The sequence below is a fragment of the Tamandua tetradactyla genome, chromosome 14, assembly GCF_023851605.1.
Source record: "Tamandua tetradactyla isolate mTamTet1 chromosome 14, mTamTet1.pri, whole genome shotgun sequence".
NCBI classification, from domain to species: domain Eukaryota; kingdom Metazoa; phylum Chordata; class Mammalia; order Pilosa; family Myrmecophagidae; genus Tamandua; species Tamandua tetradactyla.
In genome coordinates this window covers 100,319-115,725 of record NC_135340.1, presented here as the reverse complement: position 1 = coordinate 115,725, position 15,407 = coordinate 100,319, and the positions used below count along the sequence as shown (strand labels likewise).

At 38.0% G+C, this 15,407-nt stretch overlaps 1 protein-coding gene across 1 annotated transcript in view; it reads left to right on the top strand.

The window, feature by feature from the left end:
- The window catches only part of PTGDR (prostaglandin D2 receptor), a 28,825-nt gene extending 19,174 nt beyond the window's left edge, over positions 1-9,651 (top strand). The window contains exon 3 of the transcript XR_013162135.1: positions 9,331-9,651. The gene's annotated coding sequence lies outside the window, so the exon portion shown is untranslated. The remainder of the gene's footprint in view (positions 1-9,330) is intronic.
- The last annotated feature ends 5,756 nt before the right edge of the window (positions 9,652-15,407 follow it).

The window sequence follows — 15,407 nt, the reverse complement described above, 5'->3', positions numbered from 1 at the left end:
CTTCCCCAGGAGAGGGGTGGGGCCCAACTCAGGTGGAATCCCTCCCTCAAGGAATTCAGACCCCAAGGTCTGGAAAAGTGAAGTGATTAAAGCCAGACTACAACCTCTCCTCTGTCTCCACTACACCCCAGCAGGAAGAGTCTGCTGAAAGTAAAACCATATCACCTTGTGCTGGTGGAACCCTCAGGCAGACAAGCACCACACACTGGGCAGGACAGGAAAAACACAGAGTCCAGAGGCCTCATCAGAAAGCCTTTCAACCTGCTGGGTCTCGTCCTCAGGAAAAACTGTTGCAGGTGACTCCTCCTGAGAGGAGGCCAGTCTGGTCTGCGAAAGTCTGACTGGGGTCTATAATACCTAAGTAGACCCTCCTAAAAAATAGAAGGCACCATATAGGCGAGACAAGAAACAAGGAAAAAGGAACTGAAAAACCCTGATCTGTTAAATAAAACCTATGCTAGAGGTCTAGAATAAGCTGAACTGAATGTCCAAAAACAGAGAACAAAGCCATCCATCAAGAAAATCCTAGGTAAAAGAGTGAAAACAGTCTCCAAAATAAATTAAGGAAATTAAATGCCTAGATACCAGTAAAAAATTACGAGTCATACTAGAAAAATTGAAGATATGGCCTAGCCAAAGGAACAAGCCAACAATTCAAATGAGATACAGGAGTTGAAACAACTAATTCAGGATGTTTGAACAGACATGGAAAATCTCATCAAAAATCAAGTCAGTGAATTGAGGGAAAATATAAAGAAGGCAATGGGCTAACAAAGAGAAGAAATTGCAAGTCTGAAGAAACAAATCACAGAACTTATGGGTTTGAAAGGCACAGTAGAAGAGATAAAAAAAAAAGGAAACTTGTGATGTTAGATTTCATAAGGTAGAAGAAAGGATTCTTGAACTGGAGGATGGGACATCTGAATTCTGACAAGCAAAAGAAAATATAGGGAAAAGAATGGAAAAATATGAGCAGGGACTTGGAATTGAATGACAATATGAAGCACACGAATATACATGTTGTGGGTGTCCCAGAAGGAGAAGAGAAGGGAAAAGGAGAAGAAAAATAAATGGAGGAAATTACCACCAAAAATTTCCCAACTCTTATGAAAGACTTAAAATTTCAGATCCAAGAAGTGCAGTGTACCCCACACAAACATACTCCAAGATACTTAATAATCAGAATGTCAGGTGTCAAAGAGAAAGAGAGAATTTTGAAGGCAGCAAGAGAAAAGCAATGCATCACATACAAGGGATGCCCAATAAGAAATATATAGATTTCTCAGCAGAAACCATGGAGATGAGAAGACAGTAGTATGATATATTCAAGATTCTAAAAGAGAAAAACTGCCAACCGAGAATTCTATATTCAGCAAAATTGTCCTTCAGAAATGAGGGGGAAATTACAACATTTTCAGACAAAAACAGAGAGAATTTGTGACCCAGAGACCAGCTCTGCAAAAAATACTAAAGAGAGCACTAGAGGGAGTTAGGAAAAGACAGGAGAGAGAGGTGTGGAGAAGAATGTAGAAATGAAGACTATCAGTAAAGGTAAAATGAGAAAAAAAATAGATATGGCATATAAAATCCAAAAGGCTAAATGGTAAAAGAAAGTACTGCCCTTACAGTAATAACACTAAATGTTAATGGATTAAACTCCCCAATCAAAAGACATAGACTGGCAGAACGGATTAAAAAACAGGACCCACCTATATGCTGTCTACAGGAGACACATTTTAGACCCAAGGACAAACATAGGTTGAAAGTGAAAGGTTGGGAAAAGACATTTCATGCAAACAGCATTCAGAAAAGAGCAGGAGTAGCTATGCTAATCTCCAAAAAATTAGGCTTCAAAGGTAAAACAAAAGAAACAAAGAAGAACACCATGTATTAATAAAAGGAACATTCAACAAGAAGACATAACAATCATAAATATTTATACACCAAGCCAGAGTGCTCCAAAATATATGAGGCAAACACTGAAAAGAGATATTTACACATCTACCTTAGTAGTTAGAGACTTCAATTCCCTGTTCTCATAAATGGATAGAACATCTAGACAGAGGATCAATAAAGAAACAGAGAATTTGAATAATACAATGAACAAACTAAACTTAACAGACATTTATAGAATATTACACCCCACAATAGCAGGATACACCTTTTTCTCAAGTGGTCATGAATCATTCTCAAGTATAGACCATATGCTGAGTCACAAAGCAAGTCTCAATAAATTTAAAAAGATTGAAATCATACAAAACATTTTCTTGGATCATAAAGGAATGAAGTTGGAAATCAATAACAGGCAGAGGCCCAGAAAACTCACAAATATATGGAGGCTCAACAATACACTCTTAAACAACCAGTGGGTCAAAGAAGAAATTACAAGAGAAATCAGTAAATATTTTGACGCAAATGAAAATGAAAACACAACGTATCAAAATTTATGGGATACAGCAAAGGCAGGGCCAAGAGGGAAATTCATGGCTTTAAATACCTATATCAGAAAAGAAGAAAGAGCAAAAATTGAGGAATTAACTGTTCACTTGGAAGAACCAGAGAAAGAACAGCAAACTAACCCCAAAGCAAGCAAAAGGAAAGAAATAATGAAGATTAGAGCAGAAATTGAGAACATGAAGACTAGAAGTTTTTTTTTTTTGAGAAAATCAATAAAATTGATGGGCCCTTAGCAAGGTTAACAAAAAGTAGAAGAGAGAGGATGCAAATAAATAAAATAAAAAACGGAAGAGGAGACACAACCACTGACCCCACAGAAATAAAGAGGTAATGAGAGGATACTGTGAACAACTCTATGCTAGTAAACTAGACAAGATAGATGAAATGGACTACTTCCTAGAAAGGCATGAACAACCAACATTGACTCTGGAAGAAATAGATGACTTCAACAAACCAATCACAAGTAAAGAAATTGAATCAGTCATTAAGAAGCTCCCCAAAAAATAAAAGTCCAGGACTGGATGGCTTCATATGTGAATACTACCAAACATTCAAGAAAGAATTAGTACCAATCCTGCTCCAACTCTTCAAAAAAATTGAAGAGGAGGGAAAGCTACCTAACTCATTCTATGAAGCCAACATCACCTTCATACAAAGATCAAAGATACTACAAGAAAAGAAAATTACAGACCAATCTCTCTAATGAATATAGATGCAGAAATCTTCAACAAAATTCTTGCAAATCAAATACAACAGCCCATTAAAATAATTATGTACCATGAAGATGCTATTAATAAGTTATGCTTAAATTGATTAAGAGTGGGCCCTACTCCACTAAGGCTGAAGTCCTTATATGTAAAGGAAATTGGACATGAGAAGGAAGCCACAAGAGCAGTCAGAGGCTGAAAGTCAGCGGAACCCAGAAGAGAAAGAAGATGCTGCCAGTGATGGAAAAGCCAAGGAACCCCAAAGATTGATGTCCAGTGAGAAGATAACTACCCTGGGAGGAAGCAAGCCTTCTAGACTTTGAATTTGAGAGTCAATAAATTCCTGTTTTAAGCCAATCCATTGTATGGTATTTGTTTTAGCAGCTGAGAAAGTAAAACATGCACCTTTTTGAATACTTACTGGCCTTCACTTATCCTTGTCTCTGAAGGACATGTTCAAGTTTGTCCCCATCTTTCTTTGTTCATGTGCCTTTTACTTATTGATTTACAGAAATTTCAAATTGTTAGGTTATTGAATTTTGGATGGTATGTGGCAAAATTTTGTGTAGTGTGGAAATTCTAATGAATTCAAATCTATTTTATTCCTGGTATTCAAAATGAGAATTCACATAATGAAGGATACCTGAAGCCATTTTAGGTCCTCTTTTCCTCTGTTTTTTGCTCTGATTTTGGCTTATGGTGCCTTAATTCCTGGTGAAATTGGTTATTTTTGATATATATATGAACTGCTCACTTACCCTTTGGAAATTAGTTCTGAAATTTTCCGAGGTCGAAGATGGTGGTGCCATCCTCCAGGGAGGATGTGTGCTTACCAGCCACCTGGGAGTACTCGCTGCGGCATTACTCGCTGCGGCATTACTTGCTGCAGCATTACTCGTTCCAGCATTACTCGCTCCAGCATTACTTTCACCTAGTTCACAGGACTACTTTAAACCAAACCAAACCAACAAAAAATTCAATAAATGGTGTTGGAATAACGGGATATTCACATGGAAAAAGAATGAAATGTGACTCCACCATATAGCATACAAAGTAATAATAATATAAACCCCATACCAAGAACTCCAACATACCCCATCCTCCCAGATACCCAGATCCACCAATATGAACATTTCGCCACATTTGCCGTTTCATTATATCTATGTGTCTGTCTCTGACTATCTGTCTAGCCACCTACCTATTTACCAGTCCATTTTCTGAACATTTAGATGCATATTTATGTACATCATGCTTCCTGAACACTTATTACCGCCACGTACATTTCCTTAGAACAAGGATATTCACTTATGTATCCACCTGAAGTGCAGTGACAGAGTTTAAGAGGTTTAGTGTTTGTGGCATAATTCTATTCTTAGCCTGGTGGCTTAGTCTCTTTCTCTCCCTCCCTCGCCATTTTGGCACGTCCGGTTCTTCTAGACCTCTGAATTACAAGCCTCACTGGCGACTAGTGATGATGCAGTCTTGTCTCTCTAACCCTATTGGTCTTCTCCTTAGTCCTCCACCTACCCAACATCCTCTGCTATGGGTACACTCAGGAACAGCATCTCTATGGTCACAGTCACTCATCCGTCCTCCCTGTGTGATTGGCTACCCTCCCCTGGAGGCCACGCCCTAACTCCGCCTCTCCTCAAACTGTATATAATCCAGGGCTCGCGGAGCCTCATGGTCTTTAGCTACTGGCGGCCCTGGCATAAGCGTCTACCTACAATAAAGCTACCTTGCTTTATGCCTTAATTGGCTCAGCCTCCAGTCCTTTAGACCTGCAGCGAGGTCTCCTGCGCGCACCCATTGGACCCAGACCCCCAGCTCGAGCCCCTTTTCTGCGTGAAGCAGTGTCGTCAAGCAGCAGTGAGAAGCTGAGGAGTAGAGGGTCCCCGATAGTTTAGCGGTTGGGCCAAACCGCAGTGTTGATAGAAAGCGTACAGTCTGTTGACATAAGGTTTTTTGAATCATCCAGGCTAGGCGAATCAGGCTGCAGTCTCTCAGGGACTGCAGCATGTGGTTATAAATTCTTGTGAGGAGAGCTTGTCTTTTCCTCTTCTACACTACTCAGAATCAAAGGATTCTTTTCTTCTCACAGTTTCCTGGGGGTGAAGGCTCGTGAGTGGGAGGGGCTGGTTCTTCATTGGTGTAGAGGCCTTTGGGACCCTAAGGATACATAATTTGGGCTTTGATTTCTGGATCTGTGGTCCCTGTGAGGACATGAAAAATATAACCCACATTTCTCGAGATGGCAGACGTCCACAAAGGCAAAAGCCTTTAATGTTCTTTTTTTTTCTTTCAGGTTCCCATTTCCGTTTAGATTTTGGCTTGATAATTCTCACTATCTTATCACCTCTTCATGCTTTTTAAACTTTAAGTTAAAAAAAAAGTACAGCTTTTTTTCAGTTATTTTCAACTGGAGAATTAATCTGAATAGTCTAACCTAGTACGTTACCTGATACAGAACTTCTCATGTGTTTGCAGACTATCGAACATCTATGGGGACAGAAAGAGAATTGCTTAAATGAACTAAATAAAAATATTTAATAAATAATTAAAACAACATTTTAGTTAATGTAAAATGTATAAGATTAATCAACCTGTATTTTTATGGTGAATACATACCCCCAAAACCTTTAATATTAAAAAAGTGAAAGGGATTAAGCTATTCACAGTTTAAGAAGAGAAACTCATATTCTGAGCAAAATGGATTTAAAAATAGTAAAGATAAAATAAATGAAAGGATGAGAAAAATATTTGCAAACTTAAAGACGATTCTTCGGGAAGGGGATGAGAGCAACAAGCTTATATTCATTCAAGAAAATAACACAAAACATAAAATTAAAGATAAAAAAGAGATCACACTAATAAAGACTTAAAATTATAGGAAGATACTAAGCACCAGCAGTTTTCAAACTCTAGTCCCCAGAGCCCCAGGAAGAAGGACATATGAGGGGAAGGGCAGATATTAAATTGGTAAAGGATCTAAACCTTTCCCTATCTGAATCACCCCAAAACAGGTCTGTTAATATTGCTACTGAGACTTGACAAAAAGTACCACTAAGAGGAGATAAACATTACAAATTGTGTCTTTCACCCAATTAAAGACCCCCAAGACCACCCCCAGGTTGGGGGATTTCCTAGGACTCACAGGACTCAGCATGTACTTGTAATGACAGGTATGATTTCTTAGCACAAAAGACACAAATCAAAGTCAGCAAAGGGAGATGTCATGGGGGACAAAGTGTGGAGGGAGCCAGCTGTGTTTTGGAACATCCTCTCCCAGCGGAGTCACAAAGGGTGCACTTAATTCCTCCAGCAACAAATTGTGACAACATGCATGTGGTGTCTCCTATGGAGCTTGTAGAGAATGTCCAAGATGGTCATTGGGGGTGAGTCATGGAGGCATCCTCTGCCTAGCACTTACGAAATTCCAGATTCCCCAGAAGGAAAGCAAATATCTGGCAAAACCATACTGTTTGCACAAGTTGAGGCCTATTAAACTGCTCTTATCAGTCAGGGAAAGATGGGAATTCTGCTGAAATCCAAGTTCTCAGATACCATCTGCTTCATTTCCTGGGCCGTGCAAGCAAATATGATTCAATGGGTCAAACAATGGGAATTGAATGGCTTATGGTTTTGCAATTAGGCAAAAGTCCCTAACAAGGCATCATCAAGGCAATCGTTTCTCCCGAAGGTTGGGTTGTTCCGGGGCGTGCTGCCCTCAGTTCCTTCCCTGTCACCTGGCTATGGTGTACGGCAGCCTTTCTTGGCCTCTTAGTTCTCTTCCAGGTTCCACCGAGTTTCAGTTTCTTTCTGTGACTTTTTCTCTGTCTGTCTTGAGTTTCATTCTGCTTCTAATGGACACCAGTGCTAGTGTTATTGAGGGAGTAATATCCTGGCTGAGGAAGATCACACCTTAACTGAAGCAACCTCATCAAAAAGTCTTTCTTACATGGGGTCTACACCACAGGAATGGATTAAGTTGAAGAGCATGTTTTTCTAGGAAACATGCAACTCCAATCACACCACCCAAGGGCCAACCTACAAGCAGGGCATTCTAAGGATTGCAGGCTCAGCCTACTACGTGAATTCTTTTCTACATGCAAAATTTTAAAAAGGAGAAAGAAAAGCATCATTCTTAACTGATATTATTGTATATCTAGAAAATATAAAGGAATAATCTGAAAAGTTATTAAAATTAGTGAGGGTTTATATATATGACAATACAAATGTATAAAATTCAGTAAAATTTTAATATATCAACAGTAAGCTGTACAAAAACAAAGTAGCTTGCAATACTGTTTGCAATAGCAACTGGAAATACAATGCATAGGCAATCTTAATAAGATATGTAATGACATTTGTGCAGAAAGAATGCAAACTATATTGAGAAATATAAAATATGACTTGAAAAAGTAATAAGATGATTATTCTGGGTTAGTAAGATTGAATATGAAAATAACTAAGGCTAAGTTAAATTATAGGTGTAATATAACCCCAATGAAAATCTCGAGTGCTTTGAATTTATTCTTTAAAAGAAAATCTTTTTTGCAGACTTCGAAAAAAATGACCCTAAAGTTCACTTGGAGAAAAAGGGAAGAAAACTAGGAAGAAATAGAATTATTTATGGAAAGATTGGTCCAATATTTTAAATATTCTTATAGAAATAAGATAACTAAAACAATGTGGTATTGTACAAAGTTTAGATCAATGATATAGATCTTAATATATGTATGACAAAGAATACATCACAAATCAAAGAGTAAAAGGAAAGTTAGTCAAATGTATGATAAAAGAATAACTGATTAGCAACTTGGAAAATATTAATCTAGACTCCAATTTGTTTTAAAGAAGGCCATTTATGTCTTACTTTTTTATTACCTGAAACAGTCATTATTTGATACCTAATTAAGACCGAGATATGTTTGGCTTTGAAAAGGATTTTCTAGTTACAGTCTTAAATGCTTATTCTATATGTAAAAAAAAAAAAAAAAAAACAGACAGGTCTGGGGAAAATACTGCAAAGGGTTAGGACCTTCTTTATGTAAAGATACGTTATATCTTTACTTTTGGCAAATCCTCTTGGCTTTGGATAAGTGACTTAGTTTCTCTGAGCCTCAGCTTCTTTTCTTGTTGTCTTGTGGCAAGGATTAAATACATGTAAAGTTCTTAGCCCAGTACTTGACGTATTGCTGAATGATAGCTAGTTAGTAGTGGTGGTAATGGTAGTTGTAAGAGCTCACGTGAATAAGAAAATACCAAGTCCCCAAAAGATAAATGTGTGAAGAACAGAAGAGAGAATTCTCAAAAGAGGAAATCAAACTCTATAAACTTGGGAAAAAGTTCACCCTCACCACAAGTCAAAGAAATGCAAGTCAAAACAATGAGATAGCACTTTATAGTTCACTAAATTATTAAAACATTTAAAACACAGTAGTACCTAGTGCTGGGGGAGGGGCGGTTTTGCTGAAATTGTAATCTTTATATGTTGCTATCTAGGTTAACGCTCTTGGGAAATGATATAGAAATAAGTATTGTCATTGTTAGTAGGATCGTATTATTTGATTCAATATTTCACTTCTGAGACTCAATCCTAGGTACATAATCCCAAATATAGAAATGCTACTACATGTATAAAAATGTTAAGTGTAGTTGTTATTTAATAACTGGAAAAAATCTAGCTGTACAGCAACAGGAGGAATTAACATTTACTCAAAGGATATAATGGTGACAGTGTTAGTACACGGAAGTGCTTCAATAAGAGGGAGAAAAACAGGATGCAACTTTTTGCATAGCAGGAAAACTAGGTGATCATATTTCAAATTAGAAGTAGTAAACATGTTACACTGGTATGATTATGGAGAATTGCACCTTTTACAATTTAGGCAATTATATTTAACTAAAATTGGATTTCCCCAGTTATTTCCAATGGGTTCTTTATCTTTGAACCGCACCAAAATTTAACCTCTTGAGAAACAGCAGGACAACTTGGATTTTCTTTTTATATATATATATATATATTGTCCCTCTAGAGGGAGCACAAGTGCTTAAAATACATTGTAACCGTAATTTGGTCTCATACTCATTAATTAAGAATTTTAGAGCTGCGAGACACTTCAGAGATAATCTAATGTTTTTTGTTTGTTTGTTTTGATCTTAGGTTTGGACAAAAGACAATCCCTAGCTATAAATCATTCAACTTTTATTGTTATTGCTGCTTTTAAATAACGAAGACCTTCTCACGTGTGTGTATAATCCTTATGAGTTGAAGAGCTAGTGCAGAGGAAGATGGTAAAAAGGAAAAAAAATTAACATTAACAATAAAGATGGGGATGGAAGGAGCCTGAGAACTTTTCTTCTGGTTCCTGATCTGAACAATGGAAATCACAGATAATAACAAGTCTTAGGGGTTCTGTGACATCATGGGTGGAGGAGCAGCAGGGAAAGTTATTTTTTATGGAACCCAGGGGTGGGTTGCTCAGGAAGCAGATTCCCTTGATGGAGGGCAGCACGATGGATGAAGTAAATGTCCAGGGTCCTGGACTATTGCCACAGCTGTAGAAAAGTGGCAATGCCAGTGAAGCACATAATGCATATAGTGAAGCATATAATGGGCACTGTGCTTCACTACCTGCCCATAGGGGCAAAATAATCTATTCTGAGTGGACTTAGTACTCTTGTCAAAAATCAACTGGGGTGAGACTTCCGCAGCTTAACAACGTGCGCATTTTAGCTCATCCAGAACAACTTCTAAATAACCAGAAACAGTACCGAACAGCTCCTGGGGCCACGTCAGTGACCGGACACACAGCGTACCCCAGTCTGGACCAGCTGGACCAGCTGTGAGCCCCCCCCCAGAACCGTGAGTTCCCCAAGCTGCGGCAGCTGGTGCCCCTCCCCCACAGGCTGCTTCCCAGAGGGGAAGGAAAGAGACTTTACCAGCAGCAGGGGCTGAGCCCAACCAAACACCAGTTGTGGAATCAATTAACAAATTCTGACTACTAAAATAGGCCCCCAGCTCAGGTGAACCTGGTCAAAGTGGAGGTTGCTCATTTTTGCCCCAGTGCCAAGGGGTCAGGGCTGACGGAAAAAGAAAAGGAAACAGGTTTTTGGGGCTGTGTTTGTACAAAGGCATGATGGCCTTTGGATACAGCAGCAGGGCTTCTCAGGCTGCAACTGCCCCAGACAGGCAGAAACAAACTCGTTTGAGGGCTTGTCTGGAGCCTGTGCCTTCCCCAGGGGAGGGGTGAAGCCCAACTCAGATGGAATCCCTCCCTCAAGGAATTCAGACACCAGGGCTTGGTAACTTGAAGCCATTAAAGCCAGCCTACAACCTCTCCTCAGTCTCCACCACACCCCAGCAGGGAGAGTCTGCTGAAGTTAAAGGTACCACATCATCTTATGCTGGTGGGACCTGCAGGCAGACAAGCACCACATACTGGGCAGGACAAGAAAAACAGAGCCTGGAGACTTCACAGTAAAGTCTTTCAACCTGCTGGGTCTCACCCTCAGGGAAAACTGACACAGGTGACTCTTTCCTCCTGATAGGAGGCCAGTTTTGTCTGGGAAAATCCAGCTGGGGTCTATAATACCTAGGTAGACCCTCCTAAGTGTGGGTAGGAAAAGGCATCATATGAGCAGGGCAAGAAGCAAGAAAACTAGAACTGAAAAATTCTCTGTTAAACAAAACTTAAGCTAAAGGTCCAGATAAAGCTGAACTGAATGTCAAAGGACAGATAGACAACAGATTCATCCAGCAAGAAAATCCTAGGTAAAAGAAGTGAAAGCAATCTCCAGAATAAACTAAGGTAATTGAATGCCTAGATGACAGCAAAAAATAACAAATCACACTAGGAAAATTGAAGATATGGCCTAGTCAAAGAAACAAACCAACAATTCAAAGGAGATACAGGAGCTGAAACAATTAATTCAGAATATACAAACAGACATGTAAAACCTCATCAAAAACCAAATCGATAAATTGAGGGAGGATATAAAGAAGGGAAGGAATGAACAAAAGAAGAAATTGAAAATCTGAGAAAACAAATCACAAAACTTATGGGAATGAAAGGCATGGTAGAAGAGATGAAAAAAACAATGGAAACCTACAATGGTAGATTTCAAGAGACAGAACATAGGATTAGTGAACTGGAGGATGGAACATCTGAAATCCAGCAAGAAAAAGAAAATAAAGGGAAAAATGGAAAAATATGAGCAGGGATTCAGGGAACTGAAAGACAATATGAAGCGCATGAATATACGTGTTGTGGGTGTCCCAGAAGAAGAGAAGGGAAAAGGAGGAGAAAAACTAATGGAGGAAATTATCACTGAAAATTTCCCAGCTCTTATGAAAAAGTTAAAATTACAGATCCAAGAAGTACAGCGTACCCCAGAGAGAATAGATCCAAATAGACATACTCCAAGACATTTACTAATCAGAATGTCAGAGGTCAAAGAGAAAGAGAGAATCTTGAAAGCAGCAAGAGAAAATCAGTCCATCACATACAAGAGAAGCCCAATAGACTATATGCAGATCTCTCAGCAGAAACCATGGAGGCGAGAAGACAGTGGGATGATATATTTAAATTATTAAAAGAGAAAAATTGCCAACCAAGAATTCTATATCCAGCAAAATTGTCCTTCAAAAATGAGGGAAAAATTAAAACATTTTAAGACCAAAAAACCACTGAGAGAACTTGTGACCAAGAGACCAGCTCTGCAAGAAATACTAAAGGAAGCACTAGAGACAGATAGGAAAAGACAGAAGAGTATAGAAAGGAAGACTATGAGTAAAGGTAAAAAGAAGGAAAATTAGATATGACATATAAAATCCAGAGGACATAATAGTAGAAGAAAGTACTACCCATGCAGTAATAACACTAAATGTTAATGGGTTAAATTCCCCAAACAAAAGACATAGACTGGCAGAATGGATTAAAAAACAGAACCCATCTATATGCTGTCTCTACTCAAAGGACATGAGAGCAAGGACACAAACGAACATTTGCACACCAATGTTTATAGCAGCATTATTTACAATTACCAAGAGATGGAAACAGCCAAAATGTCCATCAACAGAAGAGTGGCTAAACAAACTGTGGCATATACATACAATGGAATATTATGCAGCTATAAGACAGAATAAAGTTATGAAGTATGTAACAACATGGATGGACCTTAAGGACATTATGCTAAGTGTGATTAGCCAAAAACCAAAGGACAAATACTGTATGGTCTCACTGATATGAACTGACATTAGTGAATAAACTTGGAATATTTCGTTGGTAACAGAGACCATCAGGAGACAGAAATAGGGTAAGATATTGGGTAACTGGAGCTGAATGGATACAGATTGTGCAACAGGACTGAATATAAAATCTCAGAAATGGACAGCACAATGCTACCTAAGTACAATATAATTATATTAAAACACTGAAATGAAGTTGAATGTGAGAATGATAGAGGGAGGAGGGTTGGGGGCATAAATGAAATCACAAAGAAAGATAGATGATAAAGGTTGAGATGGTATAATCTAGGAATGCCTAGAGTGTATAATGATAGTGACTAAATGTACAAATTTTTAAAATGTTTTTGCATGAGGAAGAACACAGGATTGTCATTACTGCAGGGTGCTGAAAATAGATGGTAATTAACATTTTAAAATTTCAACTTATGTGTGAGACTAAAGCAAAAAATTTTTATTTGGTACAAAATTTATATTTTGACTAGTGCATTTCCTAATATAACTTATGTAGATAGTTGGTTGAACACCATAAGTACATGAAACTTTGTATAGGACATGAGATTTTGTTGGTTTGTCAGGAGTGATGCCCCGATGAATCCCAGAGTAATTTGATCAGTGAGTGGAAAAGTATTTGCAAAGTCCTCTTTGGGGAATGATGAGAACGGGGAAAAATTCAACCTCCCCAAGTTGAATTCTTGATATTCTCACAAGCAGTGTGGACAACCAAAGCTATAGGCTGAGCCCCCAATCTTGGAGTTTGTTCATTTGAAACTTAACCCCACAGGGGATAGGTCAAGCCTACTTAAAATTAGGCCTAAGCGTCACCCCCAAGAGAAACTCTTTTGTTGCTCAGATGTGGCCTTTCTCTCCAGCCAACACAACAAGCAAACTCACCACCCTCCCCCTGTCTACGTGGGATATGACTCCCAGGGGTGTGGACCTTCCTAGCAACGTGGGACAGGAATCCCAGAATGAGCTGAGACTCCGCATCAAAGGATTGAGAAAAACTCTAGAATGAGCTGAGACCTAGCATCAAGGGATTGAGAAAACCTTCTAGACCAAAAGGGGGAAGAGTGAAATGAGACAAAGTGTCAATGGCTGAGAAATTCCAAACGGAGTCGAGAGGTTATCCTGGAGGTTATTCTTATGCATTAAGTAGATATCACCTTGTTATCCAAGATGTAGCAGAGAGGATGGAGGGAACTGCCTGAAAATGTAGAGCTGTGTTCCAGTAGCCATGTTTCTTGATGATGATTGTATAATGATATAGCTTTCACAGTGTGACTGTGTATTGTGAAAACCTTGTGTCTGATGCTCCTTTTATCTACCTTGTCAACAGACAAGTAGAACATATGGAATAAAAATAAGTAATAGGGGGAAAATGTTAAAATAAATTTAGTTTGAAATGCTAGTGATCAATGGTAAGGGGTATGGGGTATGGTACATAATTTTTTATTCTGTTTTCATTTTATTTTACTGTTGTCTTTTTATTTCTTTTTCTGAATTGATGCAAATGTTCTAAGAAATGATCGTGATGATGAATATGTAACTATGATGATACTGTGAATTACTAATTATATATGTAGAACGGAATGAGCATATATTAAGAATGTTTGTGTTTCTTTCTTGTAATTTTTTTAATTAATAAAATGTTTATTAAAAAATCAGTTGACCATAGATGTGAGGGCCTATTTCTGAACTCTCAATTTGGCTGGCCTATATGTCTGTCCTTGTGATGGTAGCATACCATTTTGATTATTATAGCTTTGTAAGAATTTTAGAGATGAGGAAGTATAAGAATGGTTTTAGCTATTTGGGGCTCCTTACCTTCCATATGAATTTGATGTTGGCTTTTCTACTTTTGAAAAGAAAGCTCTTGGAACATTGGGATTGCATTGAATCTGTAAATCTGTATTGGCAGAATTGACATTTTAACAATATTTAGTTGTCTAGTCAAAGAAAACAGACTGACCTTTAATTTATTTAGGTCTTTTAAAATTTCAGCGTACTAGTCAGTGAGAGGGAGGGGTGAGGGGCATGGTATGTATAAGTTTTTTCTTTTTTCTTTCTTTTTCTGGAGTGATGCAAATGTTAAAAAAAAGATCACGGTGATGAACTATATAATGATCTGTGAGCTGTTGATTGTAACTGTGTATGGAATGCTTGTATGTTAAGAATGCTTGTATGTTGTTTTATCAATAAAAATATTTTTAAAAAGAAAAGAAAAGAAAGCCTAGGGGTCTTGAACTTTAAAAAGGTTCATCCTCAATGCTCTCACTGCTCCTAAAAATATCACGTATGTTTTAGTACGTTCTTGGTTGGAAGAGAGGGGGGCAGTGGGTGAGTCCTATCCTAGAACCATTAAGATATGGTATTTTATTAAAAAATAACTGTTGAACATCACATACAGAAAATACTCTTTCAATGATGTTTTGATGTTTGATGATGTTTTTTTCCATTTAATAGTCCTTAGCATCCTTGGTTAAATTTATTCCTACATATTTGATTCTTTCGCTTGCTCTTGTAAAAGAAATTTTTTTTAAAAATATTTTTTCTTGTCAGATTCTTCATTACTAGAACAACACTGATTTGTGCATGTTGATCTTATTTGCCACCACTCTGCTGAACTCATTATTAGATTTGTTGTATATTTTTCTGGATTTTCTCTATTTAGGGCCAGTCATCAGTGAATAGTGAGAGCTTTACTTCCTTTCCAATCTGGTAGCCTTTTATTTCTTTTTCTTACCTAATTACTCTGGCTCAAACTTCCAGTGGAATGTTGAATGTAAGTGCTGAAGGTGGGAACCTTTTCTTGTTTCTGATCGTAGGGGAAAGCTTTCAGATTTTCACCATCAAATATGATATTTTCTGTGAGTTTTTCATATACTCCTTTTATCATGTTGAGGAACTTTCCTGTTCTTCCTAGATTTCTGAGTTTATTTTTTATCAAGAAGGGATGCTGGAGTTTGTCAAACACCTTCTCTGTGTCAATT